Raw genomic sequence first — 22,644 nt, 5'->3', positions numbered from 1 at the left:
CGTCGATCCTCCCTGGCTCGCCGCCCCTCCGCTTCCCCCACCAGAACCCCATGCCCACCAGAGCCCGAAGCCCCTCCCGCCGCGTGCCCTGCTGCTTCTTCTCCCGCGCTCCTCGCCAGCAACCGAGCCCACCAGGAGATGCGCCTCGTTCTCCTGAGCTCGTGGGTAGGTCGGCCGTCGCGAGAGGTGGCCGGACGCGCCGGCGATCGCTGTCGGGGCGATCCCCTCCCGCTGCCTCGCTCGACCCCGAGCGTGAGGAAGAAGAAGGCCAGGCGGGCCCCGCCTGCGTTGACCCTGCCTCTGGGCCCCACCTGTCGGCGAGACGGGGAGCGCCACATTGGATAAGTGGACACGCCCCAGGCGCGAAGTCGTTTTCCCCACGCGAAAGCGTATTGCTGGATAATGCGCTTTCAATCACCGAAAGCGTATTCTTCCTCTTCTTCGGGTTAGAATGCGCTTTCCTTTCTGGAAAGCGTATTTCTGAGAAAAACGCGATCTGTTTTTCTGCTAGGGCCCCATTTGTAATGATTTTCTTTACAGATTGGTCCCTGATAGTTAAACGGTCATATCTTTTTACCCACAACTCCAAATGAGGTGAATCCAAAGCCCACGTCTTCGTTTCATCGAGCCCGTTCCGTTGATGTCATTTTCATAATATTTTCACACAGTGAAAATGACCTTTTTGCCCTTGCCCGTAAACAGCCCCCTCCGAGAAGGAACTATTTCCGGCAAATCTTTTCGCGATCATTTCGCACTTCTTCCCGGAGTATTTGTCGACCCCCAGGCAAGCCAACCTCTTATCATGAGCCCCGAACTTGCATGTTGACTTTGCTTGCACCTTGTGTGTGTGTAGTTGCAGTTGTTTTATATTGTTTTCATCGGCAGTTATTTCTTTATGCCTATCTTGCATGCTTGTGTTTCATGATACCTTTGCCATGTTAATTAGAATGTTATTATTAATAATGCCATGCCACTACTCTACTTTATTTGCATGTCATCGTTATAAACTATTATGAGGATTGTAATGCACCGTTGATATACTATTGTCGTGTCCTTTATGTTATAGTTGTGCACTTGTGGAGTTCAATATTTTGTTCGTGCATTTGTATGTGGCATGTTGCACTCATGTTAAATATGTTCATGATGATGGAGAAGGAAATAAAATGACTTAATAATAACAAACCTCCTCCGTCATTGATGGGATCGAGTCATAGTGCCGCCAAACTGAACTTTTTCAGTGCAGCCACATTTGCCTTATGGGAGGCCTTAATGCGAGCTATTGTCGTGACCTCTCGTCGGTGCCTCCCACTAGGGAAGGTTATGGGCGTGCTTACCCTGATCATGTAAGCGGACATAACCTTGTGTGCTTGTTTTTGAGATTTTTGGTACCAGTCCCCGAGTGGGAGTGTCCCCGAGTGGGAGTTGACCACGACGGTGGTCGGGGTGTCTTTGGTAGACACGGGGCCACCCAGGACCAGCCCGTTGGGGATTGGGTCGGAGTGGCCGGGAGAGCGTCATGGCAGTAGGTTGGTTTTGTCGGAATGTCGTTGGTCCACCCGAATGGGATGACGAGGCCATGGGTTCCGTGGTGTGGGTACAGTGTGCTACCTCTGCAGAGTGTATAAAGTCTATCGATAGCAACAGTTCGTAGTAGGTCCCACTATCAGGTCTTGGTCGAAATGGAGGACAAACCGAAATAATTAAGTTGGTAAATAAATATGTGATAACAAGAATATGGTAACTTGAACAATGAGATAGTCGTGAGGAGTCACGACGATATTTTGATGATGAGATAAGTGGTTGTGATGGCCGTAAGGATCACGGGCCAAATATTGGTCGTGGTTGTGATCGCCGTAAGGATCATGAGTTGTTCTTGAGAAAGACCACATTGGTGGTGCGTTTGTGATCCAGAGATGATCACAGTTGATAAGAGAGTCCGAGGGACTCGGTGCACAAGTTTGGTTGCATTGCTGGAATAATATATCATTATTTGCATTTAGAGAACCATGATAGAACAGAAGATGATTGCATAATGTTAACATGCTATGTCTGAATTGGATATTATTGGTAGTTTATTTTCAGCATAGTTTCTTGATGCCATGCTATGCTTTGATTGACATGTTAAGTTATGCCATGATTGAGATAAAATTCTATGTTTTGCTATTACAATGTTATAATCATGTTCTGATATGCCATGTCATTGCCATGTTAGTAGATGTTATGATTTTGTTCATGCTTAGTTGATTTTTATCATGCCATGTTTAGTAATTGATAGGAGATAGGGTGTTGCATGCGCTCGGTTCTTGCTTTGTCTGCAGCTTGTTTGGATGCTATGTATTTGGTTGTCTTGCAAGTACATTCAATGTACTGACCTGGCGTGTCATGCCAGTTTTGTAGGTCGTACCCGTATTGCTCGCTTGATCCGTCATGCTAGGCCATAATCTTGCCAGTCCTGTGAGTTGTGGAGCCCAGCCAGAGTTGTTATGCTGCCAAACCAAGACTTCCGCCGCCATTTTTATTAGACTTCCGCTGTCATTTAATAGCCTTAGGGCTATGCCAGATAATTGTATTCATCAATGATGTAATCTCATATACATGTATTTGATGAATATTTTTGTACCTGGAATGCTGTATTATGGACCTGTCATGCGTCAGGTGTTATCCTGGGCTGACGTGCGAAGGCCCCCCTGCTCCATGCGGATCGGGGTGCCACACCATCATCACCAACAACTCTCCCATCTTGGGGAGGGCAATCTTCATCAACATCTTCAACAGCACCATCTCCTCTTAAACCCTATTTCATCTCTTGTGTCCAATCTTTGCACCGAAACCTTAGATTGGTGCTTGTGGGTGACTAGTAGTGTTGATTACATCTTGTAGTTGATTACTATATGGTTTATTTGGTGGAATATTATATTTTCAGATCCATTATGCTATTTAATACCCCTCTGATCTTGAACATGATTATCATTTGTGAGTAGTTAATTTTGTTCTTGAGGTCACGGGAGAAATCTTGTTGCAAGTAATCGTGTGAACTTGATATGTGTTCGATATTTTGATGGTATGTATGTTGTGATTCCCTTAGTGGTGTCATGTGGATGTTGACTGCATGACACTTAACCATATTTGGGCCTAAGGGAATGCATTGTGGAGTAGTTCTTAGATGATGGGCTACTAGAGTGATAGAAGCTTAAACCCTAGTTTATGCGCTATTCCGTAAGGGACCGATTTGGATCCGAAAGTTTAATGCTATGGTTAGATTTTATCGTAATACTTTCTCATAGTTGCAGATGCTTGCGAGGGGATTAATCATAAGTAGGAGGTTTGTTCAAGTAAGAACAACACCTAAGCACCGGTCCACCCACATATCAAATTATCAAAGTAGGGAACACAAATCGAACCAACATGACGAAAGTGACTAGATGAAATTCCCGTGTATCCTCAAGAACGCTTTGCCTATTATAAGAAACCGTTTTGCCCTGCCCTTTGCCACAAAAGGATTGGGCTTGTTACAAATTATCTTGCTATCAAACTATCTATTACCTACAATTTCAGTGCTTGCAGAAATTACCTTGCTGAAAACCACTTGTCATTTCCTTTTGCTCCTCGTTGGGTTCGACACTCTTACTAATCGAAAGGACTAAGATTGATCCCCTATACTTGTGGGTCATCAAGGTTCTTTTCTGGCGCTGTTGCCAGGTAGTGAAGCGCTCTTGGTAAGTGGAAATTGGTAAGGAAAAATTATTACTGCGTGTTGAAATTTATTGTCTCTTGTCACTATGGAGAACAATCCTTTGTCGGGTTTGTTTGGGGTATCTTCACCTCGACCGGAACCACAATTAGTTGCCCCTCAACCTACTGCACCTACTGAAAATACTGGTTATGAAAATCCTTTGGGTATGTTAGAACAACTGCTAGCTAATCCTAATGCAGGAGATAGAACCAAACATCCTGATATGCACTTGATATATGTAGATGAAATTTGTGGATTATTTAAGCTTGCAGGTTTACCCCGAGATAAAGCTAAGAAGAAGGTTTTCCCTTTATCTTTGAAGGGAAAAACATTGGCATAATATAGGCTATGCGATGATATTGGATCTTGGAACTGGAATCGATTGAAATGGGAATTTCACCAAAAAAATTATCATATGCATCTAGTTCATCGTGATCGAAATTACATATATTAATTTTGGCCTCGTGAAGGAGAAAGTACCGCTCTAGCTTGGGGGAGGCTTAAGTCAACTTTATATTCATGCCCCAATCATGAGCTCTCAAGAGAAATTATTATTCAGAACTTTTATGCTCGGCTTTCTCGTGATGATCAATCCATGCTCGATACTTCTTATACTGGTTCTTTTATGAAGAAGACTATTGAATTCAGGTGGGATCTTTTAGAAAGAAATAAATGCAACCCTGAAGATTGGGAACTTGATGAAGGTAAAGAGTCAGGTATTAAACTTAAGTTTGATTGTGTTAAATCTTTTATGAATACCGATGCTTTTCACAAGTTTATCACTAAATATGGACTTGACTCTGAGATAGTAGCCTCTTTCTGTGAATCATTCGCTAATCATATTGATCTCCCAAAGGAGAAGTTGTTTAAATATCATCCACCTATTAAAGAACCGGTTGTGGTTAAAGATGGAACTATCATTTACAATGTTGATCCAGTTGTTCCTACTGCTTATATTGAAAAACCACCTTTCCCTGTTAGGATAAAGGAACATGCCAAGGTTTCAACCGTGGTTAACAAAAGTAATATTAGAGCACCTAAACCATTGGAACAAATCAAAGTAGAACCTAGTGTTGCTATGGTTAAAGATCTCTTGGTAGAAAATATAGACGGGCATGCTATTTACTTTTGTGATGAAGCTGTTAGAATTGCTAAACCCGATGAGAAACATAAACATTGACTTGTTGCTGGCATGCCTGTTGTCTCAGTCAAAATAGTAGATCACTGTTATCATGGTTTATGTGACTTAGGTGCTAGCGTGGGTGCTATTCCTTTTACCTTCTACCAAGAAATTATAAATGATATAGCACTCACTGAAATAGAAGACATAGATGTTACTATTAAACTTGCTAATAGAGACACCATCACACCACCTGGGATTGTTAGAGATGTTGAAGTCTTGAGTGGGAAAATAAAATATCCTACTAATTTTCTTGTTCTTGGTTCCCCACAAGATGAATTTTGTCCCATTATCTTTGGTAGACCTTTCTTGATCACTGTTAATGCTAAAATAGATTGTGAGAAACAAACCCTCGGTGTTAGTTTTGGTGATGTGTTTCATGAGTTTAATTTTTCTAAGTTTAATAGAAAACATCATAAGGAAGAATTACCTAGTAAGGATGAAATAATTGGTATTTCTTCTATTGTCGTTCCTCCTGCTGATCCACTGGAACAATATTTGCTAGACCACGAAAATGATATGCATATGCATGACAGAAATAAAATAGATAAAATATTCTTTGAACAACGACCTCTGCTTAAACACAATTTGCCTATTGAAACTCTAGGAGGTCCTCCTCCTCCTAAGGGTGATCCTGTGTTTGAATTAAAACAATTGCCAGACACTTTGAAATATGCTTATCTTGATGAGAAAAATATATATCCTATTATTATTAGTGCTAACCTTTCAGAACATGAAGAAGAAAGATTATCGAAAATTCTGAAGAAGCACCGAGCCGCTATTGGATATACTCTTGATGATCTTAAGGGCATTAGCCCATTCTATGTCAGCACAACATTAATATGGAACCTGATGCTAAACCCGTTGTTCATCACCAATGACGAATCCTAAAATGAAAGAAGTGGTAAGAACTGAGATATTAAAGCTTCTTGAAGCAGATACAACCTATCCCATAGCTGATAGTAGATGGGTAAGTCCCGTTCATTATGTCCCTAAGAAGGGAGGTATTACTGTTGTTCCTAATGATAAAAATGAACTCATTCCACAAAGAATTGTCACTGGCTATAGAATGGTAATTGATTTTAGAAAATTAAATAAAGCAACTAGAAAAGATCATTACCCTTTGACTTTTAATGATCAAATGCTAGAAAGACTATCTAAGCACACACACTTTTGTTTCCTTGATGGATACTCTAGTTTTTCTCAAATACCTGTTTCGCAACTTGATCAAGAAAAAACCACCTTTCACTAGTGGAAAAAAGCCTAGCTATGGCGTGGCAAAAAGTGCCTTGCTGGCGTAGAGACCCAACGCCACCAATATGGCGCCAGTGAAAACAGTTTAGTGGTGACGTTGGGAGACACGTCAGTAGTATTTTAGTACTGATGGCGTCCACCTGGCTAATGCCAGCAATATATTGTTTTATCAATGGCATTTATTGTGAGGCAACGCTAGCAATTTGTATTTTTCAGCAATAAAAAAATATACCCAGCGATTAGTATATGTGCAGCCATTTAAACTTCTAGTGGTAAGTCTCAAATCCACAAAATATACCCAGCTATTACTACAGTTTTCAGTAACTAGCTTGCTACTACCTACAAGCAAAAGTTATCCGGTGGCTAGCTCTATCAAGAAAAAGTATCGTACGTCATTGTTCTCAAGCAACTTGTTATCCGTGCGCTAACTAGCTACGATTAAGAATGATCCTAATCTCACACAACTTGTTCCTGTTGCTCTCTCCCTCCTTCCTGAAATAGACTTTCCGGGTCTTCAGCTCCTCTCGGCCTTCAGGAGCCGTATTTCCTTCTTCATAGAATCAATCTCGGTGACCAGTAGCTGCTTCCGGTCGATGAGCTTCAATTTCTTATCGACGAGATCGGAGATCTCGTCAATCATATCGTCCTTCTCTTTCTTCAGGGAGTTATTCCACTCATTAAGTGCCTTCATTGTACTCTCCTGTGACGCGACAAGCTGACGGATGAGCATGTCCACGTCACATATGGGTAGCTGCTGCTGGACCGGTTCTGGAGATGGGTCTAGTACATACGCCAGGCAAGTCAAATATTTGAAATCATCAATAAAGAATGGTTAGATGATATATGTATATATACATGTGTTTGCAATGCTCATGGACGTTTTTGTAATCTTACCTAGTTGGTGCTTGTTTCGCTTTTGTCAACTTCATCATAGGCCGCAAAGTTGCACGAGGACTCGTAGTGGCTGTTCCAGCTACTCATGGCTGGAACTTTAAAATAATGTGAAGTATATAGGTTATTATGATGAGAACCAAACACACATGGCAATGTAATGCCAATCGCTACAAAAATATATTTAGATAGCATCACTATGTCAAACAAGAATTTTGTTAGTGCTAACAAAAAATTTCCTTAGTTCTGACAAGAAACAAACAAACATGTGAAACAAGAATAACGAGTTACAAGTAAGTTGCATCCATGCCCATCTTTGCTATGTGTTGCAAGTTGGAAAATGATTTGTAAGTTGATAATATTGCCTTGCTGATCAACCAAGAATAACAAATAAGTTGATAATAATGCCTTTCAAAGTATGGCAAGTGATCTAATTAATGCCAATCATAACAATAATAACAAGCAAGTTCATAATAATGCCAATCTAACTATGGCAATTGATATGTTCATTGATGCAAAATGCCATTGCCACTGTCATATAATGAACAAGACACATATTTAGCATTAGGCCACTGTCATTGATGCAAAATGCAGATACAAATTAAAAATGCCACTGCCGCTGCCGCTGACATATGTTCATTGATGCAAAATGCAGATACAAAATGCCACTGCCACTACCAGTGACATATGTGCATTGATGCAAAATGTAGATACAAAATGCCACTGCCACTATCATATAATGAACAAGATACATATTTAGCATTAGGCCACTGTCGATGCAAAATGCAGATACAAATTGAAATGCTTCTACCACTGCCACTGACATATGTTCATTGATGCAAAATGAAGATACAAAATGCCACTGCCACTGTCATATAATGAACAAGATACATATTTAGCATTAGGTCATTGTCATCGATGCAAAATGCAGATACTAAATGCCACTTCCACTGACATATGTTCATTGATACAAAATGCATATACAAAATGCCACTGCCACTACAAAATGCCACTACAAGACACTACAAATTAACAATTTAACACTACAATTTTAAAAAATGCCACTACATAATTGCCACTACGAAGATGGAGGCGATGAACTCACCGAGGGACGAAGATGGAGGTGATAAACCCTAGCAGTCCGTCGCTTCCACCGCCGCCGTCGCTTCCGCCGCCACCGTCAAAGAAACCCTAGGTCAAAACAAAACGAAATGAACCCCAATCAAATTGGAGGGCAATGAGTGGCAAGATAGGGAGAGAGGGTTAGAGAGCGGAAGATTACCAAACCACTAGCAGGGAGGAAGAGAGCAGCGGTGAGGGAGAGAGCGGCCGGCGACGACGAGCAGAGAGAGTGGGAGAGGAAGGGGAACGAGAGAGAGGGAGTGGGGCGAGGGTGTCGTTGCCCTGGTTTTGACCCCCACGGCCTCCTAATACTTGGGCTTGGCCCAATGCTATAAAAAGTAAATTTAAAGTCTCAAACTACATATTATAGAAAATGTCATTATTTCCATTTAAAAATAATAAAAATTTAATAAAAGTAAACTATAATATACTATAAAAAGGATCACCACATGAAGGACTAAAAGGAAAAAAATTTGGAAGTGTCAAAGCACATATTTGAAGGCTCAAAACTATATATTTCAAGTCTTAAACTAAAAAGAAAAATGTAAATTTAAAGTTTCAAAGTACATATTTTAAAAAATGTCATTATTTCCATTTAAAAATAATAGAAATTTAATAAAAGTAAACTATAATATACTATAAAAAAGATCACCACATAAATAAAAAAATTGGATTTGTCAAACCACTTATTTGAAGGCTAAAAACTATATATATATATTTCAAGTCTTAAACTAAAAAGAAAAAAATGTAAATTTAAAGTCTCGAACTACATATTTTTAAAAATGTCATTATTTCCATTTAAAAATAATAGAAATTTAATAAAAGTAAACTATTATATACTGTAAAAAAATCAGCACATAGAAAACTAAAAATAACAAAAATTTGGAAGTGTCAAACCACATATTTGAAGTTTCAAAACTATATATTTCAAGTCTTAAACTAAAAAGAAAAAAAAATGTAAATTTAAAGTCTCAAACTACATATTTTAAAAAATGTCATTATTTCCATTTAAAAATAATAGAAATTTAATAAAAGTAAACTATTAATTACTATAAAAATGTAAGAATGGTGGCAATGACAAAATAACAATACTGGCGTCGGAACCAACAACACGCCACATCCAAATATAATATTGCTGGCATTCCTTGCTATTCCACGACATCACTATATTACGCCCGGTACAAATTGTTGATCCCATATACTTCTGACGCTACCCTGTTTTCCCACGCCACCACTATGCCCCTACTAAAGTCGTACCAAATAAGCCAACGCCACCACTATTTGAAAAAAATAGTGGTGGCGTTGGTTGTAAATGGCGCGCCACCAACTTAAGTTGTGGCTAGCACTATTTCCACTAGTGTTTACTTGCCCTTTTGGAACTTATGATTATAGACGTATGCCTTTTGGTTTATGCAATGCACCTGCTACATTTCAAAGATGTATGACTGCTATATTCTCTGATTTTTGTGAAAAGATTATTGAGGTTTTCATGGATGACTTTTCAGTTTACGGAACTTCTTTTGATGATTGCTTAAGCAACCTTGATCGAGTTTTGTAGAGATGTGAGCAAACTAATCTTGTCCTGAATTGGGAGAAGTTCCACTTTATGAATAATGAAGGTATTGTCTTGGGACATAAATTTCTGAAAGAGGTATTGAGGTGGATAAAGCTAAAGTTGATGCAATTGAGAAAATGTCGTGTCCTAAAGATATTAAAGGTATTTGTAGTTTCCTTGGTCATGCTGGTTTTTAAAGGAGGTTTATTAAAGACTTCTCTAAACTTTCTAGGCCTCGTACAAATCTTTTACAAAAGGATGTTATGTTTGTTTTTGATGATGATTGTGTAGAAGCCTTTGAAACACTTAAGAAAGCCTTAACCACCGCACCTATTGTTCAACCACATGATTGGAACTTGTCTTTTGAAATTATGTGTGATGCTAGTGATTATGCTGTTGGTGCTGTTCTAGGACAAAGAGTTCATAACAAATTAAATGTTATCCATTATGCTAGTAAAACTCTAGATAGTGCTCAACGAAACAATGCTACTACTGAAAAATAATTTTTAGCAGTTGTATTTGCTTGTGATAAATTTAGATCTTATATTGCTGATTCTAAGGTGACTATTCACACCGATCACACTGCTATAAAATATCTTATGGAAAAGAAAGATGCTAAAACTAGACTCATTAGGTGGGTTCTCTTGTTATAAGAGTTTGATTTCCATATCACTGATAGGAAGGGAGCTGAGAACCTCGTAGATGATAACTTGTCTAGGTTAGAAAATATTCTTGATGACCCACTACTTATTGATGATAGTTTTCCTGATGAGCAACTAGCTGCAATAAATGTTTCTCATAATACTCCTTGGTATGCTGATTATGCTAATTACATTGTTGCAAAATATATACCACCTAGTTTCACATACCAACAAAAGAAAAATTCTTTTATGATTTAAGACATTACTTTTGGGATGACACACATCTTTACAAAGAAGGAGTAGACGGTATTATTAGACGTTGTGTACCCGAGCATGAATAGGAACAAATCCTACGGAAATGTCACTCCGAAGCTTATGGAGGACATCATGCGGGAGATAGAATTGCTCATAAGATATTGCAATCTAGTTTTTATTGGCCTACGCTCTTCAAGGATTCCCGTAAGTTTGTTTTATCTTGTGATGAATGTCAAACAATTGTTAATATTGGTAAGCGTCAGGAAATGCCTATGAATTATTCTCTTGCAGTGGAACCATTTGATGTTTGGGGTTTTGATTACATGGGACCTTTTGTCGGCATACTGGGAACCAGGGTATGTAGACTTGCCTACCTGTGGCCCACGGCGTGGCTCCATCGACAGCTTGGTACGGCCCATCTACAAGACCGCCAAGGCAAGACCCTCGAGAGGGGCCAATCCTCGCGAGGCAGATGAGACAAAGACCTCCCGAGGGAGCAGCCTCCTGAGGAGCGGAGATTTCTATGCAGGTACCCAGCCTCATGAGGCTACCATGGCGCAAGCCATGACGACTACGGCAAGCGGGCGCCAGCGCGCGCGCAGAAGGCAGTTTCCTCTTTGGGGTTAAGGAGGCAAGGACAGGCGTGGGTTCCCGAGGAATCTGGCAAAGGTTTCCATTCCGGTGCAACGAGACCAAGACCGCTAGTGCGGCGGGACGGATGTCATCGCCGAGCCCACCACTGCGTCACGACTAGAAGCTTTGCACGTGAAGACCACCTTTCGTCAGGAATAGATGTACTACTTGTCCCCATTCAAATTGGCCACTGTGGGATCCCTTCCCGCCTACGTTTTGGGGGGAGAGGACTGAGGCCACTATAAATATAGGTTAGCCACCATCGTAGAAAGGGTCGACTCATTCCCTCACCCATAGACCTCGCGAGGTTGTTCATCCCTTGTACTAGTTCATCCTCAGCCCCTCGTGACGCCAATCCACCACAAAGCAGGAGTAGGGTCTTACACCGCAAGGTGGCCCAAACCTAGGTAAACTATCATGTTCATCTTCTTCCTTGCTCACGTGAATCGAGTTAGGCCGTGGCGCGACGGGTTGGTAGGCTGGATAGGTTGAGTTCCTCGCACACGCCCCAGAGTTTGAACCTTTCTTGGGTCTGTGGAGCCCTGAATCCAACACCTTTTCCTTCCTCTAATGGGCATACACATATCTTAGTTGATGTTGATTATGTTACTAAGTGGGTAGAAGCTATTCCAACTAGTAGTGCTGATCACAACACCTCTTTTGAGATTCTTAAGGAAGTTGTTTTCCCAAGGTTTGGAGTCCCTAGATATTTAATGACTGATGGTGGTTCACACTTTATTCATGGTGCTTTCCATAAAATGCTTGCTAAGTATGATGTCAACCATAGAATTGCATCATCCTATCATCCTTAGTCTAGTGGTCAAGTTGAACTTAGAAATAAAGAAATAAAACTAATTCTACAAAAAACTGTCAATAGGTACCGAAAGAATTGGTCTAAGAAATCAGATGATGCACTTTGGGCTTACAGAACAGCTTATAAAAATCCTATGGGTATCTCTCCTTATAAAATGTATTATGGAAAAGCTTGTCATTTTCCTCTTGAGTTAGAAGACAAAGCATATTGGGCAATTAAAGAACTCAACTATGATTTCAAACTTGCCGGTGAAAAGAGGTTATTTGATATTAGCTCACTAGATGAATGGAGAACCCAAGCGTATGAAAATGCCAAATTATTTAAAGAAAAATTTAAAAGATGGCACGATAAAAGAATCCAAAAGCGGGAGTTCAAAGTGGGTGAATATGTCCTTTTGTACAATTCTTGTTTCAGATTCTTTGCAAGAAAACTTCTCTCCAAATGGGAAGGAACTTATGTTATTGAAGACGTTTTTCGTTCTGGAGCTGTCAAAATAAATAATGCCGAAGGTACTAACCCGAAGGTTGTCAATGGGCAAAGAATCAAACACTATATCTCAGGTACACCTATTACTGTTGAAAGCAATATTATTCAAGCCATGACACAGGAGGAACACATAAAATCGCTACTACCTCATCACCACCACCACCTTCTTCATCACCAAAGGAGACTTGAGTATCGGGTATGGGCACTCCCCTTGGCTTGTGCCAAGCTTGGGGGAGGTGCCCCGGTATTGTATCACCATCACTATCTTTTGCCTTTACTTATCTTAGTTTGATCCTTAGTTATCTTTTGATTTAGTTGAATAAAAATTTAGTTCGATCTCTCTTCAAGTGTTTGCTTAGTGATCTACCTATCCTTGTAATCGTGTGCGAGATATATAATAAAGTTTAGTTTGAGTTTTGCTTTCTTTACTTTCATGTTCAAATAAAAAGAAAGGAAAATAAATGAAAAATATCATATGCTAATCTTATGGGAAGTTATGACATAACATAAGGAAGAGTATAAGTAGTAAAATTTATTGGAGATTGACAAACATAGCATTGGTCAATGATGCAATTCATGAAAGAATTAATAAGGGAAGAGAAGATTCACATGCACATACACTATCTTGGACATGTTTTATGATTGTGAGCCCCCATCAAAACATTATATGCCAAAATTGTTGACGTTGGCCAAGGAATACAACGTAATGATTTATGTTTGTTCATATTCACATAGAAGTTATATTATCATAGATCCTTTAACATGTGGTGTTTGCCCCCTACCTTTGCTAGCCAAAAATTCCGCAGTAAGTAGAGTTACTACTTGTGCATCCAAAAACTCTTAAACCCAAATCTTGCTTTGAGAGTCCACCATACCTACCCATCGATTGAGTAAGATCCTTCAAGTAAATTGTCATCGGTGCAATAAGGCAATAAAAATTGCTTCTAAATGTGTTGGATCATTTAGTGTAAGAGAAAATTGAGCGTTGTACGAACTTGTGATGGCAAAATAAAGGCGACGCACTGCATAATAAAGGTTGCTATCACAAGGGGCAATATAACGTGACGTTCTTTTGCACTAAGAGATTGAGCATACAACCAAAAAGCGCATGACAACCTCTGCTGCTCTCTACGAAGGGCCTATATTCTACTTTTATGTATTTACTTTTATGCAAGAGTCAAAGTGTTCTTCCCTATTCCTTTTTATTTTCTCTTTTGCAAGCATCATGTGGTGAGGAAATCTAGGCACATATATCCAGTTGAATATGGGTGGGCATGAGTTATTATTGTTGACATCACCCTTGAGGTGAATGCATTGGGAGGCAAAACTAAGCCCCTATCTTTCTATGCGTCTGATTGAAACTTTTTTCTCATGGGTATGCGGTGACTGTTAGCAATTATAGAAGACTATATGATGGTTGAGTATGTGGACTTGCCTAAAGGCTCCGATACATGACCCTTCCTGAAAAGATGATGAATTGTAGCTGCAAAGTTGACTGAGAACATAGTTTGTTTGTTCTTAATAGAGTTTATGCTTTATACTTTGATGTTGTGATGAATTGTTACCTATTCATGAGAAGTTTGCGATAAAAGTTCTATGATAAAGTTTTTGCTGTTATCATAATATACATGATGCTTCTATGTCCGTATTTTGTTTCTATCGACACCTCTCTCTCTCAGCATGTGTACATGTTTTTTATTTTGGTTTTCTCTTGAGGACAAGCAAGGTCTAAGCTTGGGGGAGTTGATACGTCCATTTTGCATCATGTTTACCTACTGTTATTTACTATGTTTTTATGCATAATAATGCTTTTTGGAGTAATTCTAATGCCTTTTCTCTCATAATATGCAAGGTTTACACAAAGAGGGAGAATACCGGTAGCTGGAATTCTGGGCCTGGAAAAGCTATGTCAAAGTCACCTATTCTGCGCATCTCCAAATGGGCTGAAAATTTACAGAGAATTGTTTTGGAATGTATGAGGAATATTGGAGAAAATAACCATTAGAGGGGCCCACCAGGTGGGCACAACCCACCTAGGTGCGCCAGGGAGCCCAGGCGCGCCCTGGTGGGTTGTGCCCTCCTCGGCCCACCTCCAGTGCCCTTCTACTTGTATATAAGTCATTTTGACCTAGAAAAAATAGGGGGAGGACTTTCGGGACGAAGCGCCACCGTCTCGAGGCGTAACTTGGGCAGGAGCACTTTTGCCCTCTGGCGGAGTGATTCCGCAGGGGTTACTTCCCTCCCGGAGGGCGAAATCATCGTCATCATCATCACCAAGAACTCTCCCATCTTGGGGAGGGCAATCTTCATCAACATCTTCAACAACACCATCTCCTCTCAAACCCTAGTCCATCTCTTGTGTTCAATGTTTGCACCGGAACCTTAGATTGGTGCTTGTGGGTGACTAGTAGTGTTGATTACATCTTGTAGTTGATCACTATATGGTTTATTTGGTGGAAGATTATATGTTTAGATCCATTATGCTATTTAATACCGCTCTGATCTTGAGCATGATTATCATTTGTGAGTTGTTACTTTTGTTCTGGAGGTCACGGGAGAAATCTTGTTGCAAGTAATCGTGTGAACTTGATATGTGTTCGATATTTTGATGGTTTGTATGTTGTTATCCCCTTAGTGGTGTCATGTGAACGTCGACTACATGACACTTCACCATATTTGGTCCTAAGGGAATGCATTGTGGAGTAGTTATCAGATGATGGGTTGCTAGAGTGACAGAAGCTTAAACCCTAGTTTATGCCCTATTCCGTAAGGGACCGATTTGGATCCAGAAGTTTAATACTATGGTTTGATTTTATGTTAATACTTTTCTCGTAGTTGCGGATGCTTGTGAGGGGGTTAATCATAACTAGGAGGTTTCTCCAAGTAAGAACATCACCTAAGCACCGGTCCACCCACATATCAAATTATCAAAGTAGCGAAAACAAATAGAACCAACATGAAGAAAGTGACTAGATGAAATTCCCGTGTACCCTCAAGAACGCTTTGCCTATTATAAGAAACCGTTTTGGCCTGTCCTTTGCCACAAAAGGATTGGGCAACCTTGCTGCACTTTACTTACCATTACTGTTACTTGCTCGTTACAAATTATCTTGCTATCGAACTATCTGTCACCTACAATTTCAGTACTTGCAGAAATACCATGTTGAAAACCACTTGTCATTTCCTTCTGCTCCTCGTTGGGTTTGACACTCTTACTTATCGAAAGGACTATGATTGATCTCGTATACTTGTGGGTCATCACTTGCCCGATGGAGAAACTGCTTGATGTGGCGGCTAGAACCAGGCACCTGCGACCCGCGATGATGCACGTGACCGTGTGAGGCGCCGGAGCCATGAAGCGTGCGACGAACTGGTCGCACAGCTCTTCCCAAGAGAAGATCGAGGCATGCGGGAGGCCGCAGAGCCAAGATCGAGGGGCCTCCGTGAGGGCCAGGGGGAGCCAGTTTGCCATGGCCTTGTCATCGCGGCCCGTCACCTGGATGGAACGGATGAACTCTTCGGGGACCCTGGCGTCGTTGTACCGCGGGGGCAGCGCCGACCTGAACTTCATGGGCCACTGCACCCAGCACATGCCGGGGGTGAAGGCCGGGCAACCTGCGGCACTACCCTATGCCTCAGGCGGCCAAGCCTGCAAGGCGGCGCTCGCCATGGAGGTAGCGGAGCGGGGACGAGGCGTGATCGGTGGAGAAGCAAAACTTCAACACACCCCTACTTGGCGCACCAAATGTTGGATTCAAGGCTCCATAGACCCAAGAAGGTTTGAACTCTAGGCGTGTGTGAAGATCTCAACCTCTCAAGTCTCATGCTCGTCGCCCTATAGCCTAGCCTCCTCGGGTGCAAGCCCGAGCGGGGAAGAAGATGAACACTTGTTTATCCAGGTTCCGGCCACCTTGCGGTGTAAAACCCTACTCCTGCTTTGTGGTGGAGTGGCCTCACGAGGGGCTGGGGATGAACAACTACAAAGGACGAACAACCTCACGAGGGCTATGGTGGTGAGAGTAGAAGGGACCATATCCAGGGACCCTCCACGGTGGTGGCTAACCTATATTTATAGTGGCCTCAGTCCTCTTCCCTCAAAACTTAGGCGGGAAGGGATCCCACAACAGCCAATTAGAAAGGGGACAAGAAGTACATCTAATCCCGACGAATGGTGGTCTTCACCTGCAAAGCTTCTGGTTGTGATGCAACGGTGGGCTCGGTGATGACATCCGTCCTACCGAGCTCGTGGTCTTGGTCTTGTAGCACCGGAATGGAAACCTTTGGGGGATTCCTCAGGAACCCGCGCTCATCCTTGCTCCCTTAGCACCGAAAGGGAAACTGCTTCCTCTGCGGCCGCTAGACCCCGCCTGGCCATGGTCGTCAGGGCTCACGTCATCGCAGCCTCGTGAGAGGCTGGGTACCTGCATACAAATCTCCGCTCCTCAGGAGGCCACCTCGGGAGTTGGCCTCTATGCAGGTCTTGGTGTCGTTCTCCTCACGAGACCGGGACCCTCGAAAGGGTCTTGTCTTGGAGGCCTTGTAGCTGGGCCGTACCAGGCCGTTGAGGGAGCCATGCCGTGGGCTGCAGGCAGGCAGTTCTTGGTACCCTGGTTCCTAGAACGCTGACAATATCGATGGTGTTCCGGGCTTCGATCTCAACTAGGGTATTCCCTGTGATTGGAAGCGCCGCGAGTTTGGTCGTTGCTAGCAACAAGTTATCAACGAGGTTTGAGAAGTGACCTGCCAGTGTCAGGAAACAGTCCGGAGTCGTCGGGGCAGGCGATAGGCGGGAGGCCGGCTCGGGCTGGCGCTGCTGAGCCGGCGGTGGCTGCCCGTCTTCATCCTGGGGCACAACCCGGTTTAACTGGAGTATAACCGGAGTCTCCGGGGTGCTCGTCCTAGCCTCCGTAGCAGGTGTGTTGAACTGACACATGGGCTCAAAATTGGGGGGCAAACGGCTCGTGTGCCTCCTTCGATGAACCACATCCAAGGCGCTCTATCGTAGGCCCATGATCCAGGCCTTTGTCTTTAGGTGCTCCACCTCATTGTGAATCTGGGTTTGCAGCTCCACCATGCGAGTGTTCTCGGTGTTGATATTTTCCTGAGCCCTAGCCATCTGCTCGTGAAGTTTAGCTACCTCCACATTGCGCTCCGCCTGGTTCTCCGCTGTTGCCAGTGACTCTAGTTGCATTGTCAATGAGGCGACCAACTCCGAAAGTAGTTGAGCCGGCGTCTTGGTCGGGCCAGCCGTGTTCGGCTGGTGCTGAAGTACCGGTTCCTCCAATAGCGCCTACTACCATAGAGTCAAGAGCCTGCGCAGTGCCTGCCATGTAGATGGTGGTTCGATGGAGCGGCTTGTGATCGACTAGAGCCGGCTCATCTTCGTAGTAGCCCCCAAGCCTGCCATCGTACATCGGGAGGGTCGACTCAGTGTCCTTGATCGATGACTCGTCGTCGGAGTAGACGAGGGTGTCCCCACCAGATGCGGAGTTGTCCACGAGATCGACCCCTGGGTGAAACAGACGAAGACGTGGTTTTGACCGGCTTGAGCCTGGACGGGTTGCGCATGCCCAGCCAGCTCGATGATGTCGGTACAGATGTCTGGCTCAGGTCCTGATTCGCTAATTTTGCCGATGAAGTCATGGATCTTGCCTAAGGGGACCCGGTACCCGTACTCGATTGAGTCGGCCTCGAGGCCCTTACCTAAATCGTCGATGTAGAGCTTACCGCGTCGACTCTTGGTCATGCAGTCGATCGCATATCCCTAGACCCCTGGGAGAGCTCCCTCCAAGAACTTAACACCACCGAGAGATAGCCCCACGGTGGGCACCAACTATCATGGTTTTGTCACATCAGATGTCCTCGAGAAAGGACTTAGTCGTGAGGCCATCACAGCTAGATAGTAGCTTGAACGGGGTTGATCAGAATTGAGACACATGGGTGTACCCAGGTTCGGCCCCTCACGATGGAGGTAATAGCCTACTTCCTGCTTGTTTGATTATTGCTTGGGATCTCGATTACAAGGGTGCGACTTGGCTAACCTAGTACTTGAGAGCTTGTAACTTGGTCCTTTCTACCTCAGGGGCTCCCCTATATATATAGGTCGAGGCCCTGAGTTTACAACAGAGTCTGGGTCATAGTCCAACTCGTTCCCTAATCTGTTTCTTACTTATCTTACATCCCAAGTAACGGGGTTTCCTTTATCTCCTTGTCAAGCTGACCCGCTGATGCGGAGCATCCCAACGTCATCCCCAAGCACCTACCTACGTCTCCCACGACACCACTTGGACCAATGACAAGAGCCCGAGCTAAGGCTATCGAAGATAAGGTGAACTCGCTCCTTTCCGAACTACCACTTTCGACACATGAGACATGGCTACTACCTCAAACAGAAACACTATGTGTGCTTAGGTACTTGGAGGAAAGCCATGGTACATCTACATCGAACGGACAAGACGGCAAGGCCACCAACCGCGAAGGACAAGAAGAAGAGCTTCCGGAGAAAACTCCAGCCACCGGACGACCGGTCGGGACCGGACATGCGGCACCTGAAGGCCAACCTGCCCAAGTCCCAGCCAACGCAGGCCCCAGCGAGCGGACGTCCGGCCCGGACCGGACGACCGGCCACACTCTCTAGTGAGCGGACGACCAAAGTCACCGGACGTCCGGCACCACCTCAACAGAATGGAAATTAACGGAAGTTCGAAGCCACCGGACGTCCGACGCATCCCTCACAGAACGAAATTAGCGGAAGTCCGATGACTCCGGACGTCCGGTCCCCCGTGAGCCACCGGACGACCAGCCCCCAGCGGACGTCCGGTACCTGTCTGCGCACAGTGTTCGGGCCAGAGGCCCATGTACCCTTTCACTTCGCCCCTTTTGCACTAAGACTATAAATAGAACTCCCCCTCCTCCTAGTTAGGGTCAGCAAAGGATTAACTCATGTTTGTGTGAGATCTTTGCTCATCCACTTGGTTTCCTTCTCCACGGAGACGTGCCTCCACCGGAGAAGATCCTTCCAAGCGGATTCAAGACCCCCTCTTGGGTGGCCCCATCAAGTCCTCCTCACGGAGAAGAACCGGTTACCCTTGTATCGTCCTTTTTTGGACTTGGATCTTGTATCTCATCTTTGTGTTCATCGATCTAGCGCATGTGTGATCTATTTCTTGTTGGTTGAGTGATTCCCTCGTGTTTCCTCTTGTGTTTTCTCTTGTGTTTCCCCATGTGTTCATCGTGTTCTTAGTTGGAACCGCTCCTTTCGTGAAAGATCGGCCGTACGGAGATCCACTCCACATCATCTTAGTATATGAGCCACGTTGATCACGATTTCGGAGCCGCCCCTCTTCGTTTTCTAGCTTGATTTTGTTGTTTTTCGTCCTAATCCGAAAATCCCCACCAAAAGTAGCCCCGAATTTTTTTTGCGATTTGTTGGTGTGATGAAATTTTGTTGGATTTGATCCATGGATTTTCTTTGCCTTGAGTGGATCTAGCTTTTCCCCTTCATCTCCACCTTTTCCATCTGCGAAATCGCTCGAATTTTGCCGCCAAAATCCCAAAATTCCGCCCAAATTCGCACCCCGCGTTGACCTCGCCCACCGGACGACCGTCGTTTACCAGACGTCCGGAGCCCCTGGAACGACCGGACGTCCGTCCCCCACTGGACGACCGGAACCACCCAACAGAACCAAAAATAGCGGATTTCCGAGCCTACCGGACATCTGACGACTGGACGACCGCTCCCCACTGGACGTCCGCTGATCCCTGACGAAACTGAATTCCCCCCCCGGAAGTTTTTCAGCCACCTCCTCCACTTTCCGCATACACATTCCTATACCACCACCACTTCCGCATACCACCTCCATAGCTTGTCCGCTATCCACCTTCGACGATTTAGACACATTTTGTTCTTGGAGAGTTTGAGTTGTGGTAACCGTGTCCTTTTGTGTTTCGGCTATCTAGGTACGGTTCGACATCGACATCACTACCCCTCATCTTCGCCACGGACTACTACGATCGACTACACCATTGTGGTATCAACCTCACATTGGTATCATCTTCGTATCGTGATACCATCATACATTCTCGCAATTGCATTGTTAACCCCATAGCCTTACTTTTGCGTCACTTACCCATCGAGACTAGCCTTTGAGTATTGCCGGCAACGTGACTTGTGCACATTAGTGATCATACTTCTCATAGCATACATACCATATCATAGTGGTGCATATCTTGGTATCATCTCTTGTGTCACAAAGTTGTCATCGCATACACAATTGCTATCTTGGTTCGTGAAGCATTGCATGAGAAAAGAGCTCAAACAACAAAGAGCCAAACAAGCTTTTAAGCAAAAGGGAAAGATAAGCAAAGAGCTTATAAGCAAGAACCATAGCATCAAACAACATTAAGATTGTCATACTCGATCATCTTGGATCAAAGCATAGAAACATCATACATATAGCATACTTGGGATAGAAGTCGTTGCATTTTTGCTTAGTAGGTTGTGCACAAGTTCGTATCCGCCTATTGTGCAATCGTGCTAGCGTCTCTCTAGTGTTGTGCAACAAGAGCATCTTGGTGGATTCCACATTTTGGCTCATCCTTGGTTGCACAACCCCACTTATCTATTTGCGTGTGTGTTTCCGTGTACCTTATCTTGCTATTGGTCTACTTGTTGCATTTGCAAATTTGTGAATCTTTTCCAACATTATTGAAGCTCACTTACAATTGCATCAAATTTTGTGCCACCATCCTAACCAAGCTCCACCATAAGCTTTTACTTGTGTAGGTGTGAGAAACCGACAAGAATTGGTACCAATTGTGCTATTTCCTTGTTACACATTGCGTGATCTTGATCCATCTTCAACATCGGTCAAGGTACATTTGGTATTAGTTCTTCTTTTTCTCCCACTCACATATCTTTGTTTGAATGATGGATAGGCCATGTACTTCTAATAACACACTCTTCTTGGAGCAAGACGACGACATGCCATCCTATGTCACAAAGAGCCACCTCTTTGGTGCACAACGAGCTTTGCATCAAGAGCAACAAGCAATGAGCGACCGCATCGACAATCTCGCCACCGACGTGCGACTCTCTGAGCAACGTACAAGAGACTACTTCGACAACAAGCTCGACGAACACAAGCACGAGAATGACGCAAGAATGGACGAGATTCGTGCCTTGTTGGTCAACCGCTCTTCTACCACTTCCTCAAGACGGAGCCGCTCAAGTCGACACTCCGACGACACTATCTCCGGTTCAAGTACACCGATTTCGAACACTCTTCGTCATGCCGTGCGTCAAGACCGTCAAGCAAACCGCAATCCTCTACACGACACCGACTCTCAAGAGCATCGGCAACGGCAAGCCCAAGATGCATTCGCTCAAGCACAAGAACGGCAACGCCAACGACAACAAGAACAAGAGGAGCGAGCACGACAACATCAAGATGCACAAGATGCCGAGGCACAACGTCAAGAACAACAACTACGAGAAGCTCAAGCACTTGAGGCGCAACGTGCCCTTCACGAGTCAAGTCGAGCCATAGCCAATCGAGGCCGACAAGCCCGTCTACATCAAGAAGCACTTTCGCGACGAAGCTCAAGAAAGGATTTACCAAGCACGTGTGCATCGACAAGCTCCTCGTCAAGCTCGACAAGTTCCTCCTCAAGCTAGACAAGAACATCAAGTCCATCGAGAGCATGAAGACAATGGACCCCCTCCAAGACAAGAGCAACATGAGGTCGACAACCCTCCTCGCCAAGAGCAACATGAGGAAGACAACCCTCCTCGCCAAGAGCAACATGAGATTGCCAATCCTCAATGACATGGGCGTCATCATCCCCGACCCCAACACAATGAAGAGCAACGATATGGCAAGCTAAAGTTCACCATGCCCAAGTTCACCGGAAGCAATGACCCCGAAGAGTACATATCATGGGCATTGAAGGTTGACAAAATCTTCCGCTTGCACAACTACGAAGAAGAGAAGAAGATCGCGATGGCATCCCTTGAATTCCAAGACTACGTCCTCATTTGGTGGGAACAAGTCATTGAGCGCCGAGAGGCAAGAGGTGAAC

The sequence above is a fragment of the Triticum aestivum genome, chromosome 2D (assembly GCF_018294505.1).
Source record: "Triticum aestivum cultivar Chinese Spring chromosome 2D, IWGSC CS RefSeq v2.1, whole genome shotgun sequence".
Lineage (NCBI taxonomy): Eukaryota > Viridiplantae > Streptophyta > Magnoliopsida > Poales > Poaceae > Triticum > Triticum aestivum.
This window is presented reverse-complemented; position numbering follows the sequence as displayed.